The 12,877-nt window shown below is 36.8% G+C and overlaps 1 protein-coding gene and 1 pseudogene across 10 annotated transcripts in view; one reads left to right on the forward strand and one right to left on the reverse strand.

Annotated features, from left to right (window-relative positions):
* The window catches only part of Klf12 (KLF transcription factor 12), a 438,833-nt gene that overhangs the window by 248,744 nt on the left and 177,212 nt on the right, over positions 1-12,877 (forward strand). The window lies entirely within an intron of this gene.
* Positions 401-467, reverse strand: LOC124096008 (U7 small nuclear RNA; annotated as a pseudogene).

Consider the following 12,877-nt stretch of genomic DNA (forward strand, 5'->3'; position numbering starts at 1 on the left):
TGAACAGTAAAATATCTCAGGCTGTGAGAGACGCGTGGTCTATAAGATCTGCTTCAATGATTGGGCTCTGTGGAATATTGTGAAAGTAGTCCTAGACTTTGTGTAAATGAGTGGTCACAGCTAGGTTTCATGTCCTTAATTTCCAAACTTGCCTGCTTGGATTTGGCCCAAAGCCCTCAGTTTGTGGAACTGTGGTGTAGACAGAGGTGGTTTTAGCATTAAGACTCTCTACTGCTTTGAATAATTTACTGTTGCTTTGGTTGATATCTTCTACCCCCTCTGAATAGCAAGGCTGATGTAGATAGAATTATGTGCTTTTATATACTTCTTTTTGTCAAGACATTTCTCCTCATTTCACATATTGTAGTTTTACTCTGTGTGTGTATGTGTGTTTCCTGTGGTGGGCAGATTACCTTCTAGTGACAACCAGAAAGCCTGCTAGACAAATTCTAAAAGCTGCAACACTTGGTGTGTTTTAATATCTGGCCTCTGCTCCTTCTTATGGGGAATCTTAACATTCACGTGTTAGCTTAGAGTTATATATAGCAGTTGCCTGCAGTGCCTTCCTACCTATTTTGTATTTCCTTTTTGGTGTCTTAGGTTTGTGCCACACTCACAGTGTTAGGAAAGAAGAAAATATCCTAGACTGTAAAAGTAGCCTTCACCAAGCCAGGGTATCTGAGCCGACTCACTTAGCATGAATAGGATTCTGCCAGGGAAAAGAAGAAATGATAATTTGGGTATAAAAAATTTGCGTGAGCAGGAAACAAAACAAAACAAAAACAGGAAAGGAAATGTGATATTCCCTGAGCATCCAGTGGTCATCAGTAAGTTGGAGAATTTAGATTAATCCTTTGTTTTAATGTGTCTTAATTGACACTCTAAGTAGTTTGGACTTTCTTGTGAACTGTAGAAAATTATTGCTCTTCTATAACCAATCATCCCCATCATAGCCCAAATGATCTTTTTTAAAAATACAAACCCAACACTGTCCCACTGCTATTCAAAGACTTCCCTTCTCAAAATCCCAAATCCTTGCCATCTCCTGAAAGACCCTGTGTGACCTGGCTCCTCATTCTTCTGTCTGAGCCGTTGTCCTCACTGTGTCCTGCTCTACCTCTGTTGGCCTCCTTGGAATTCTTCAAGTCCTCCCAGAAGGCTGCCTCTCCTGGCACTTACAGTTCCTGCTATAGGTCTTTTCATAAGGACACCAGCCTGGCTTTACTCAGGTGTAGACCAGGTCTCCCTTTATCAGACAGGCCTTCTGTAAACACGCATATGAATAGCAGCTCTTCCCATGTCACTCTTGGGCCCCTTGCCCTGTCTTACTTTTTCTTGTCTTTTCCTCTTAGAAAGTCTCTCCTTGACAAAAAGTAGAGGTCAGACTTCAAAGTCATTGAGAATCATGAGCCGGTGAGATTGTAACTAGGACTGAGACTGAGGAATTACGAACAGTGTTTAGCATAGAACCAATTCTGGATAATCCAAGCCAGAAACATTTAAAAATAATTAATAGAAGTCTTGCACTTTATATCTTTTACTTCCTTTCATCTTAGTTTAGTTTTGCCTACCAGAACAATTCCATGCCATGTCCAAATGAGAAAGTCTAGTTTTACTTCAGAAACCCTGAATTTTTAAGGTTAAATTTTATGTCTCTGCGGCCCCTGTAGGAAAACGGAAAAAAAAAAAGATTTTTCCCTTTTATTAGCCTCTGTATAATTTTATGTGGCTGTTCATATAGAATATAATTTTCTATTGTGAGTAAAAGTTGTAGACTAGGTAATTTAATTAAGTTTACTTAGAGTTCATGCTTTTCCAAAGCCAGGGATAAAATCACTGCAACTCTTATGACCCATTAAGAGTCTAAGATTCATGAGAGACATCCATTAACACTGTTTCAGATTTTGAAGGTCAGGGGAAAATGCCAGTGGAGTTATTACTGTTTTATCACAAAGTTCTTTATGATGGTTAAAATAGTAAGAAAAGTAGCTAATAGGTTACATGTAATAAGGATGTAGTGGGGGGAGGGAGAATACTCTAGACCCAGGGAAGAATATACCAAACCGCTCTATAGCAGGTAATCTATTCTGTGTTCCCTGACTTCTTCTGGGACGCAGAATAAGGTGTGAGAATGTCTCAGTGAAATTCAGGAAAAAGTAAGCAAGCATATTCCTGGTAAGAGTTTAGCCAACTTTAAAAAGAAAAAGAAATCTCTTCATATCTGTCCACATGTTCAGCAGTGTACCGGCATGGTAAATTGTTGGTGAGAGTACTTTGGCAATATTCCACTTAATTTGAAGTCATACTTTTTTTTTTTCAATTTTGTTGTTTGAATTATATAGTTAAGCCTGAATAAAACTATGTTCATTTTATTGTTGTATGAGAGGGTGGCTTTGATGGCCTATCCAGCTCTGTCACCAAGGTGGGACTTAATATGCAGGGTGAGCTGCATTTTATTTATTTGGGATGTATTTTATTCAAAATATGGGGAAATACCTAAGCATTATGGAAAAACTTTGATATTTATGATATAAGTTGGTATTAAAATAACCTTCAGAGAAAGACAGAAAACAACTTAAAAAAAAAAAAAAAGTCCACAGTTAATGACAGTGATTTGGTCAGTTCGTTATAAATACTGCTCTTTCCAGCAGTGTGGATAAGGAGGTACTCCAGAGTTGTCCTATTACAGGACAGAGAAAGGAACAAGTCAGGGAGATGGCTAGATCCTTCCTGTTGTTATTTTCCCCATCAACAAATTTACACCAAAACACAGTCTTCATCGTGAAGCCATAGCTGTAATTTCCCAAGGTCAAGGTCAGTGTTAGACCAGGTCTAGTTGAGATTGAGAATCAAATAGAATTTTTATAATTGGACATATTACAAATTTGTATAGTTGTCTCAGTGGTTAAGCTAACTGTTAAAACTGAACAACAACAACAGCAACAAAAAGTGAAGGCAAAGAACTTTATTACAGTAGCAAGAAAAATAGACCACTTTACACAGAAAACACCACTACACTGAAATCTAACTTCTCAATATCAACAATGGCAGCTGGAAGGCAGTGGGATAATATTTTTAAAGTGCAGAGAAAAAAATGTCCACATAAAGTTGTGTCATAACTCAATACAATTCTGACAGTTTTGAATGGATAAAACCTGAGAGACCTAAAGTAAAGGTAATTCATTCTAAAAGTAAAACTTGTTAATACTTGAGAAACAAATAGAATAATACCATAAGGGTAACCTGAAAAATAAAAATGATGACTAAACAAGTTGATAAATAGTTCATAAATTCATACACAATTTTTCTTAAAATGCTATTACTAGTAATATTTGATTTGTAAGATTTTTATGAAGTGCTAGAACTAAAATATTGGACTACAGTACTGTAAGTTCAGAGGAGTTATTGAGAGTTAGTTTTCTAATGCCCTTATGTTGTTTGTATGTGATTATGCTTAGTTAAAAATATAAGGCTATTAAAAGAATAGGAGTCCTGTAATCAAAAGTCCCCAAATGGCCCCTGCTTTATTTGCCTGTAATTCCAGCAGCTCAGGAGACTGAGGCAGGAGGACTGTGAGTTCAAAGCCAACATCAGCAACTTAGCAAGCCTCTAAGCAACTTAGCAAGACTTATCTCTAAATAAAATATAAAACAAGCTGGGGATGTGGCTAAGGGTTTAAGTACCCCTGGGTTCAATCCTTGGTACCCCCCCTCAAAAAAAAGACAACACACAAACAGAAAAGCAATTCCTTTTCTCTGTATTTTATCAGAAATGAGAACAAATGAACAGAGAGAACAAGTAGAAGGTGAAAGTAAAGAGAATGCAAGTAAATCCCCAAAGCCATTGATTTTATAATAAATGTAAGTGAATGTAGTAGGTCCCTGAATTCTGATTGGCCTGAGCCCAGGGTGCATGCCCTCTGTAATCCCTGGAACTGTCAGTTTGGTTGTTAGATTGCACGGTTGACTTTGAGATAAATTATTTCAGTGGGCTTGAGGTACATACACGAGTCTTTTACAAGCATAATTTTCCTAGTTTAGTATAAGGGCATGCATCTTAGAAGGGAAAAAACAAATCTTAGAAAGTTAAGTCTTAGATTGCCACATTGCAAGGACCTGAGAGCAGCCTCTAAAGACGGAGGTCAGTCCCAACTAAAATGTGCTGGACTCCTAACCCTGATCCCACACAATAACAAATTTGTGTTTTTTTAAGCCAACACAGGTGTAGTCATTTGTCATGCAGCAATAGATAATTAACACTGTGGACTAAAGACAAAAGACATAATTACCATATTTCACTGCATAATTGTTGCAGATTTTATGCTTTTTTTTTTTTTGCAAAAAAGTGGTGTGTGACCATTAGGTGAAGCTTTTGTTTTGTTTTTAATTGGACTGGTATTAATTAAAAAGCATTTATTACTAAACTGTCTGTGGTGCAAAATTAGGATGCAAATAATACTTGTGAATATATTTTCAAATTGAATAGTCCTGCTGGTGTAGCACATACCTGTAATCCCAGTGACTGTGGAGGCGGAGGCAGGAGGATCAGAAATTTGAGGACAGCCTTGGCATTTAAGGATAACCCTCAGCAACTTAGGAAGACCTTGTCTCAAAAAAAAAAAAAATATATATATATATATATATGTGTATATATATATATATATATATATATATATATATATATGTATATATGTATATATGTATATATATATATATGCCTGAGGATGTAGTTCAGTGGTAAAGTGCCCTGAGTTTAACCTCTAGTGCCTAAAAGAACAGTCTAAATCAATGTAGCTCATTTCTTAGTGAGATTTTAGTGAACGTATTTCCATTCTGGGGGAAAAAAAAAAGTCAACATATTAGTTGTTATTGATTTGTGCATTATAGTTGAAGTAGTACATTTGAGAAAATTTACTACAGTTGTTGCAAAGTGTGCACTTGCAAAATTGAATCTTTTGTGTCTAAGAATTCTGTTCTTCCATCCTTGGTATCGTTATCTGACACAGTGTCCATTGGGCCACTCATGTATGATGTGTTCTCTGTTAGTACTGCGGCACAAATTGTCTTGGGGGAATTGTTTGTGGGTTAAGAACTCTATAGACTGAGGGTGCTCAGTCTGAAGAAGACAAACACACACCTACATGCCACTGGTGAGTGAACACATTGACCTTTTCAGCAGTGTGATGAACAGAATTATACCATGCAATGAAAGATTAAAAACCCAGTTTGGGGACTGGGAAAAAGTGGGATGATTATGTGGTAAAATAGAGTAGTTTGGGTCTGAAAGAGCAATTATATGTGGTTTACAGGAAAAATACCTAAACCTGAAAACAGAAGTCGAAAGTAAACCTAACAGTGACAGGTTGGCCATGGAAATTTCTGACCATTCAGATTTCAGTCCAGAAAACATAATTAGGTAGAGAGAGAGTTTTACTACAGACTTTATCAGGGCAATAGTGCAATTCTAAACTTAAAAGCATCTAAAAAATAACATGGATATATATAAAGTGAGGTTAATTGAACATAAAAATTTGAAAAACCTTCTACCACTTAGATGTAGATTTCAATTCACCTTGGTCAGCTGTTTTTATGCAAGCCGAGAAAGCTAGTAAAGATTAGTGATTATTCTATTTATTATGTTGTAAACATAGGTGTATATAGATCCCTGCATCAGACAATTTAGAAAGTAGGCATATGTTGTTATTTGGGTGTGAGGCGTTCTCCAAAGCTCTGTGAAGGCAGAAATGTTGGGAGGTGAAATGATTGTGAGAGCCATAACCTTATCAGTCCATCCTAGTTTGAATTCATTGACTGGGGGGTGGTAACCATAGGCAGGTGGGGCATGGCTAGAGGAGGTGGCTCATAGGGTGTACCCTGGAAGGTTGCATCTTCCTTTCCCCTGTCTTTTGGGCCACCATGAGGGGACCTACTTTCCACTGTCTAGCCTATTGGCCATGGTAAGCTGCCTCACCTTGGGCCCAGAGCAGTGAACCCAGATCTCTATGATCTGAGACCTCTAAAACCATGAGGTCCCCAAAAAGTTTCTTCCTGTAAGTTATTCTTGTCAGGTATTTTTGTCATAGCAACACAAGCCTGACTACAACATCATTCTTTCAAGGATGATACAATAATTGGGAAAATGGATCTCACAACATATGCAATAAAGCTATCTTCATCAAATTTCTAAATATTTCCTGCCACACCACATTTTCCCACCACTGCATTTAATGACAATAACATTTTAAAAAGTTGAAATTCAACATCTTTATCAGTTACTCATGAGTCAAATAAAAAAGTATATAAAAGACTTTTATAACTAGGACCCTATGATAAAAATACTACATATCAAAATTTTTTTTTATTTTTAATTTTTTATTGTGGGTTGTTCAAAACATTACAAATTTCTTGACATATCATATTCCACACTTTGATTCAAGTGGGTTATGAACTCCCACCTTCACCCCATACACAGATTGCAGAATCACATCAGTTACACATCCATTGATTTACATATTGCCATACTAGTGTCTGTTGTGCTCCACTGCCTTTCCCATCCTCCACCCTCCCCACTCCCCACCTCTCCCCTCCCCTCCCCTCCTCTCTCTCTACCCCCTCCACTGTATAACCCTGAGGGTCTCCTTCCATTACCATGCAATTTCCCTTCTCTCTCCCTTTCCCTCCCACCTCTCATCCCTGTTAAATGTTAATCTTCTTCTCCTGCTCTTCGTCCCTACTCTGATCTTAGTTACTCTCCTTATATCAAAGAAGACATTTGGCATTTGTTTTTTAGGGATTGGCTAGCTTCACTTAGCATAATCTGCTCTAATGCCATCCATTTCCCTGTAAATTCTATGATTTTGTCATTTTTTAATGCAGAGTAATACTGCATTGTGTATAAATGCCACATTTTTTTTATCCATTCGTCTATTGAAGGGCATCTAGGTTGGTTCCACAGTCTTGCTACTGTGAACTGTGCTGCTATAAACATCAGTGTAGCAGTGTCCCTGTAGCACGCTCTTTTTAGGTCTTTAGGGAATAGACCGAGAAGGGGAATAGCTGGGTCAAATGGTGGCTCCATTCCCAGCTTTCCAAGAAATCTCCATACTGCTTTCCAAATTGGCTGCACCAATTTGCAGTCCCACCAGCAATGAACAAGTGTACCCTTTTCCCCACCTCCTCGCCAGCACTTGTTGTTGTTTGACTTCATAATGGCTGCCAATCTTACTGGAGTGAGATGGTATCTTAGGGTGGTTTTGATTTGCATTTCTCTGACAGCTAGAGATGGTGAGCATTTTTTCATGTACTTGTTGATTGATTGTATGTCCTCCTCTGAGAAGTGTCTGTTCAGGTCCTTGGCCCATTTGTTGATTGGGTTGTTTGTTCTCTTATTGTCTAATTTTTTGAGTTCTTTGTATACTCTGGATATTAGGGCTGTATCTGAAGTGTGAGGAGTAAAGATTTGTTCCCAGGGTGTAGGCTCCCTATTTACCTCTCTTATTGTTTCTTTTGCTGAGAAAAAACTTTTTAGTTTGAGTAAGTCCCATTTGTTGATTCTAGTTATTAACTTTTGTGCTATGGGTGTCCTATTGAGGAATTTGGAGCCCGACCCCACCGACTGTAGATCGTAGAAGGGTAGCATCTTCAACAAATGGTGCTGGGAAAACTGGAAATCCATATGCAACAAAATGAAACTGAATCCCTTTCTCTTGCCATGCACAAAAGTGAATTCAAAATGGATCAAGGAGCTTGATATCAAATCAGAGACGCTACGTCTGATACATATCAAAATTTGTAGGATGCTATAAAATTGATATTTATAAACTTACAAGGGATTGAATATGTACCAGAAGAAGAAAAGCTAATCGTGGGCATTCATTTTATGCTTAAGAACTTACTTACGTTAGTTGTATTCTTTTGCATGTATCAAATATTATGAAATTCAATCTATTCAAATTCTTTTTTCCATTAAAAATCAAATGGTTGCTGGTCTTTCTAATTTGGCAATGATTATGGTGTTCTCATCGTTTAAGTATTCTCTTGCAGATAGTATTTGAAAAATTAAGATGACCAGTGTCAAAACAATACTCTAATTGTTCTTGATTGTGTTTTCATTGCATATTTTATCATTGAAATGCTTAATTAAAAATATGGCATTTACAGGCTGGGGTTGTGGTTCAGTGGCAGAGCGCTTGTTTCACCCGTGTGAGGCACTGGGTACCATCCTCTGTACCACATAACAATAAATAAACAAAATAAAGATATTTTAAAAATGGCATTTAGCAATGATTCTAGATATATGCAAGTTTATAAGGGCAGAGTTATAACTTTTAATATTTCATTTTACTTAATGCTTTTTCCAAAACACATTTTCAAAAAAGGTTTTAAACAAATCACTGAAAACTTTAGAACTAATGATTTACTTGATGCTAATGAAAATAATAAAACTGTCAAGGTCATGGTCTGTCTTGCTGTGTTGGTTAGTTTCAGGGGCTTGAGCTGGTAGCATTTAACGATATCAATGGATGGTAGGACATGCCTGTCTGACCCTCAAGTCTTTATAAATACTCAATATTGGTTTGGTGTGATGACAGTGCGCTCTGTAAAGAAAGTGAAAGATTTTTATTATACTGATTATAAGTCACAAGATTCTGACATTACTCCAGTGACAAACTCTAAATAACTGAGTTTATCAGTATTGAATTTTATTGTAAAAGGGGCATCATGTGATTTATTTTAGGAGTATATGGCTTTCTAGGAAGATTCACTAATTGATTTATGATCTATTCTAATGTATTACACGCGTAATTGCTTAAACTATTGAAAAGGCATGAACTGTTTCACAGGGGAAGTCTCTTCATTCCCTGACCCCCTCCCCAACCCAGCCCAGCTTTCTCTTTCTTTTTTGATAATATGAATGATCTATCTATATAGAACTGCCTACTTTCTCCATAAAAGGCAATATATCACATGACCATAAAATAGTTCCAAGGTCAGATCTTCAGACAATCCATAACACCTCATCTGAAATCATCACCGTATGAACAAAGCTCAGTAATAAAATTCAGAACTGGTCCTTATTAATAAGGAGCCTACAGCTCCAAGAGCTGCACTTGACCTCATCAGAATTCTCCCCTGTGAGCAGTCCTCACCCCGTTAGAGCCTTTTCGTTCCCTGACTTGCTTTCTCTAAGCAAGTTCACTTGTATTCATTTGCATTTTTAATGAATTATTTGCTTCAGTGCTTTTTTTGTTTTGAATGGTGCCATATGTTTGCTATTCAAATTATAAATCCTGAATGCTTTCTTAAACACCAGAGTCAGGCTTGTGAATCTATCATCAACGTGAATTATTTTTAGATATTTTTTGAAACATTATTAATACTTTTTACTGGTAATTCATAACTCAGAATTCTTTTCCCTGAGAACAGTGTATTAAATCTTTTCATATCATATTGTTTTTATCTGAAGCACAAATAGAACACAGTCAGATTTATGTATTATTTTTTAGATAAAATAGTTCACTAAAGAGTTCAGGCAAAGCAAAAGTTGATACAGTCTAAAAACAAAATCCACACAAGCAAACATGGACATAGGAAAAGAATAAGAGGGTTTTAGCAAGTCAATACCACAGTGTTTCAATGGCAAAATGAATTTTTTCTCAGAGCCTTCTCTATATGTTGATTTTTAAGCAGTTATATATAAGACCTGTATGGCTTCTCAACATGAAAAACATAAGTTTACCCAATTTAATTCCTCTGTCTTCAGTATCTGACAAGCAGGGTTTTGAGAATTTCCATCTATTTAATATCAGGATAATGATGAAATGAAAGAAATCGCATACTGTATTTAACAAAGCTTTGTCAGACAGCTTCTCGGTTGTCTGACAGATGATTCTTACAGCTCATTTCAAGTTCATGCTTATTCTTTTCTTTCTTCATTTTAAAAGAAGTTGAATCTACTAATGTGATTTCTTTGCTTATTGAAATTCTCATTTAACAGGGGAGCAGAGATGAGAACAATTGATCATTCATTAGGTTGTTTTAACAGGCCATTATCAAATGGCCAAGGTAATAAAACTGGTCATTTAGATCAGTTGCTGAATCTGTTAGAATGTTCTAGGGTAAAATGATGTGATTAGTTTTTTACCCTTGATTTTTAACGTGATTCAGCTTAAGCTTGTATGCAGTCTCTCTTTCTCTCTTTCACACACATATACACACACACATACACTTAATATTCTTCCTTTTGGTGTAAAACCACAACATTATGCCAGATGAAATGGTCAGTGTAATGACCAAAGGAGATATCAGAGGGAGAAATGAGCAGACAGGAGAGAAGCACCTAAAGCACCAACCTCCGCTCACAAATTTATTCCACAAATGTTCCAGGTATTTGGAAAGTAGTAATGAACAAAATGAACACTTTAGAAAAGTTCATTCCATTGTTCTACCTCCAACATTTCTGGTTCCAGATGTTAAAAGCTGTTCTCCAAACTTGTCAGATGATACTTCACATCTGTACTCCACTGTTCACCCCACTTATTGCTATGAAGATATCTTAGCAAAGGAGATATTACCACTATTTAAAAGCAGGTTGAAGGGATGAGTTAGTTAAAAAGGATTCTGGCCAGGCGTGGTGGTGCACACCTGTAATCCCAGTAGCTCTGGAGGCCAAGGCAGCCTCAGCAACTTAGGTTCCAGGCAACTCAGCAAGACCCTGTCTCTAAATAAAATATATAAAAGGGCTGAAGATGTGGCTCAGTGGTTAAGCACTCTGGGTTCAATCCTGTTACCAAAAATAAATAATTTTGACCTCAAATACTTGGATTCCACACTATGGCTTGTGTTCCATGATGACCAGTGGTTCCTAGATGCTCACAGATTTATTCTCCTCTTCTAATCAATGGGCCTTCTGACCCAAATTCCCTGGTCTACAAAGGAGAGTGGTTGAGATTTCTTGCCAGGTTCCCATCTCTGAGATCTCCCTGTTGCAAGTTTTCATGTGAATGGCCAGCCACCTTACACATTTAAGAAGTCTTGGTAACTCATAAACCATCTAACTATCTCCAAAAAATAGTGTTTGAAATACTAAATGAAACTAATAGATTTTTTTACTTCCATGTTTCCTTTTTTCTTTTTTGATTTTGTTGTTGTAGTACTGGGGTGTGCTCTACTCCTAACACACTCACAGCCTTTTTTCCCTTTTATTTTAAGACAGGATCTTGCTAATCCTCCTGCCAAGTCATTGGGATTACAGGTGTGTTCCAGCTTGCCTTGCCCTGTTTTTCTTCATACACATCATTTGAATTAAAAGGAATTTTTAAAATCTTTTGATTTGTTATATATGACAACAGAACACATTACAATTCATATTACACATATAGAGCACAATTTTCCATATCTCTAGTTGTACACAAAATAGAGTCACATCTAGCTTCATACATGTACTTAGGGTAATGATGACCATCAAATTCCACCAACTTTCCTACTCCTATGCCCTCTCCCTTCTCTTTTCCCTTTTGCCCTATTTAGAGTTCATTTACTCCCACCCACCCCTCCTCACAGCACATTATGGATCAGCATCCTTATATAAGAGAAAACATTGGGCATTTGGTTTTGGGGGATTGGCTAATTTCACTTAGCATTATATTCTCCAACTCTATCCATTTACCTGCAAATTCCATGATTTTATTCTCTTTTAATGCTGAGCAATATTCCATTGTGTATATATATCACATTTTCTTTACCCATTCATCTGCGTTGGTTCCACAGTTTAGCTTTTGTGAATAGTGCTGCTATAAACATTGATGTGGCTGTGTCCCTGTAGTATGCTGTTTTTAAGTCCCTTGGGTATAGAACAAGGAGTGGGATAGCTGGGTCAAATGGTGGTACAATTCCAAGTTTTCCAAGGAATTTCCATACTGCTTTCCATATTGGCTACACCAATTTGCTGTCCCACCAGCAATGTATGAGTGTGCCTTTTTCCCCACATCCTCACCAGCACTTATTATTGTTTATATTCTCGATAGGTGCTAGTCTGACTAATGTGAAATGAAATCAGAGTAGTTTTGATTTGCATTTCTCTAATTGCTAGAGATGTTGAACTTTTTTTATATGTTTGTTGATTGATTGTATATCCTCTTCTGAGAAGTGTCTGTTCAGTTCCTTGCCCATTTATTGATTGGGTTATTTATTTTTTTGGTGTTAAGGTTTTTGAGTACTTTATATATCCTAGAGATTAGTGCTGTATCTGACATGCATATGGTAAGAATTTGTTCCCAGTTAGTTGGCTCTCTGTTCACCTCGCTGATTGTTTATTTTGCTGAGAAGAAGCTTTTTAGTTTGATTTCATTTCATTTATTAATTCTTGATATTAATTCTTGTGCGATAGGAGTCTTATTGAGGAAGTTGGGGCCTAATCTCACACGATGGAGATTTGGACCTACTTTTCTTCTAATACCTTGTTCTTGGATAGGCAGAATTAATATTGTCAAAATGACCATACTTCCAAAAGCACTATTCAGATTTAAAGCAATTCTGATAAAAATCTCAATGACATTCCTCATAGAAATAGAAAAAGCAGTCATGAAATTCATCTGGAAAAATAAGAGACCCAGAATAGCTAAAGCAATCCTTAGCAGGAAGAGTGAAGCAGTTGGCATCACTATACCAGACCTTAAACTGTACTACAGAGCAATAGTAACAAAAGCAGCATGGTATTGGCACCAAAGTAGACTTACAGACCAGTGGTACAGAATAGAGGACACAGAGACTAATAGATGACTGTGAGCTGTTTATATGTGTTGTTTTTCTCCTCTTTACCTTTTTTAAAAAATCTGTATTCGTGTTCTTTCTTTTCCATTCCTTTGACAATTATGCTG

Source organism: Marmota monax, unplaced genomic scaffold, assembly GCF_021218885.2.
Source record: "Marmota monax isolate L192 unplaced genomic scaffold, Marmota_monax_Labrador192_F-V1.1 WCK01_AAM20220418_F8-fsc00137, whole genome shotgun sequence".
NCBI classification, from domain to species: Eukaryota; Metazoa; Chordata; class Mammalia; order Rodentia; family Sciuridae; genus Marmota; species Marmota monax.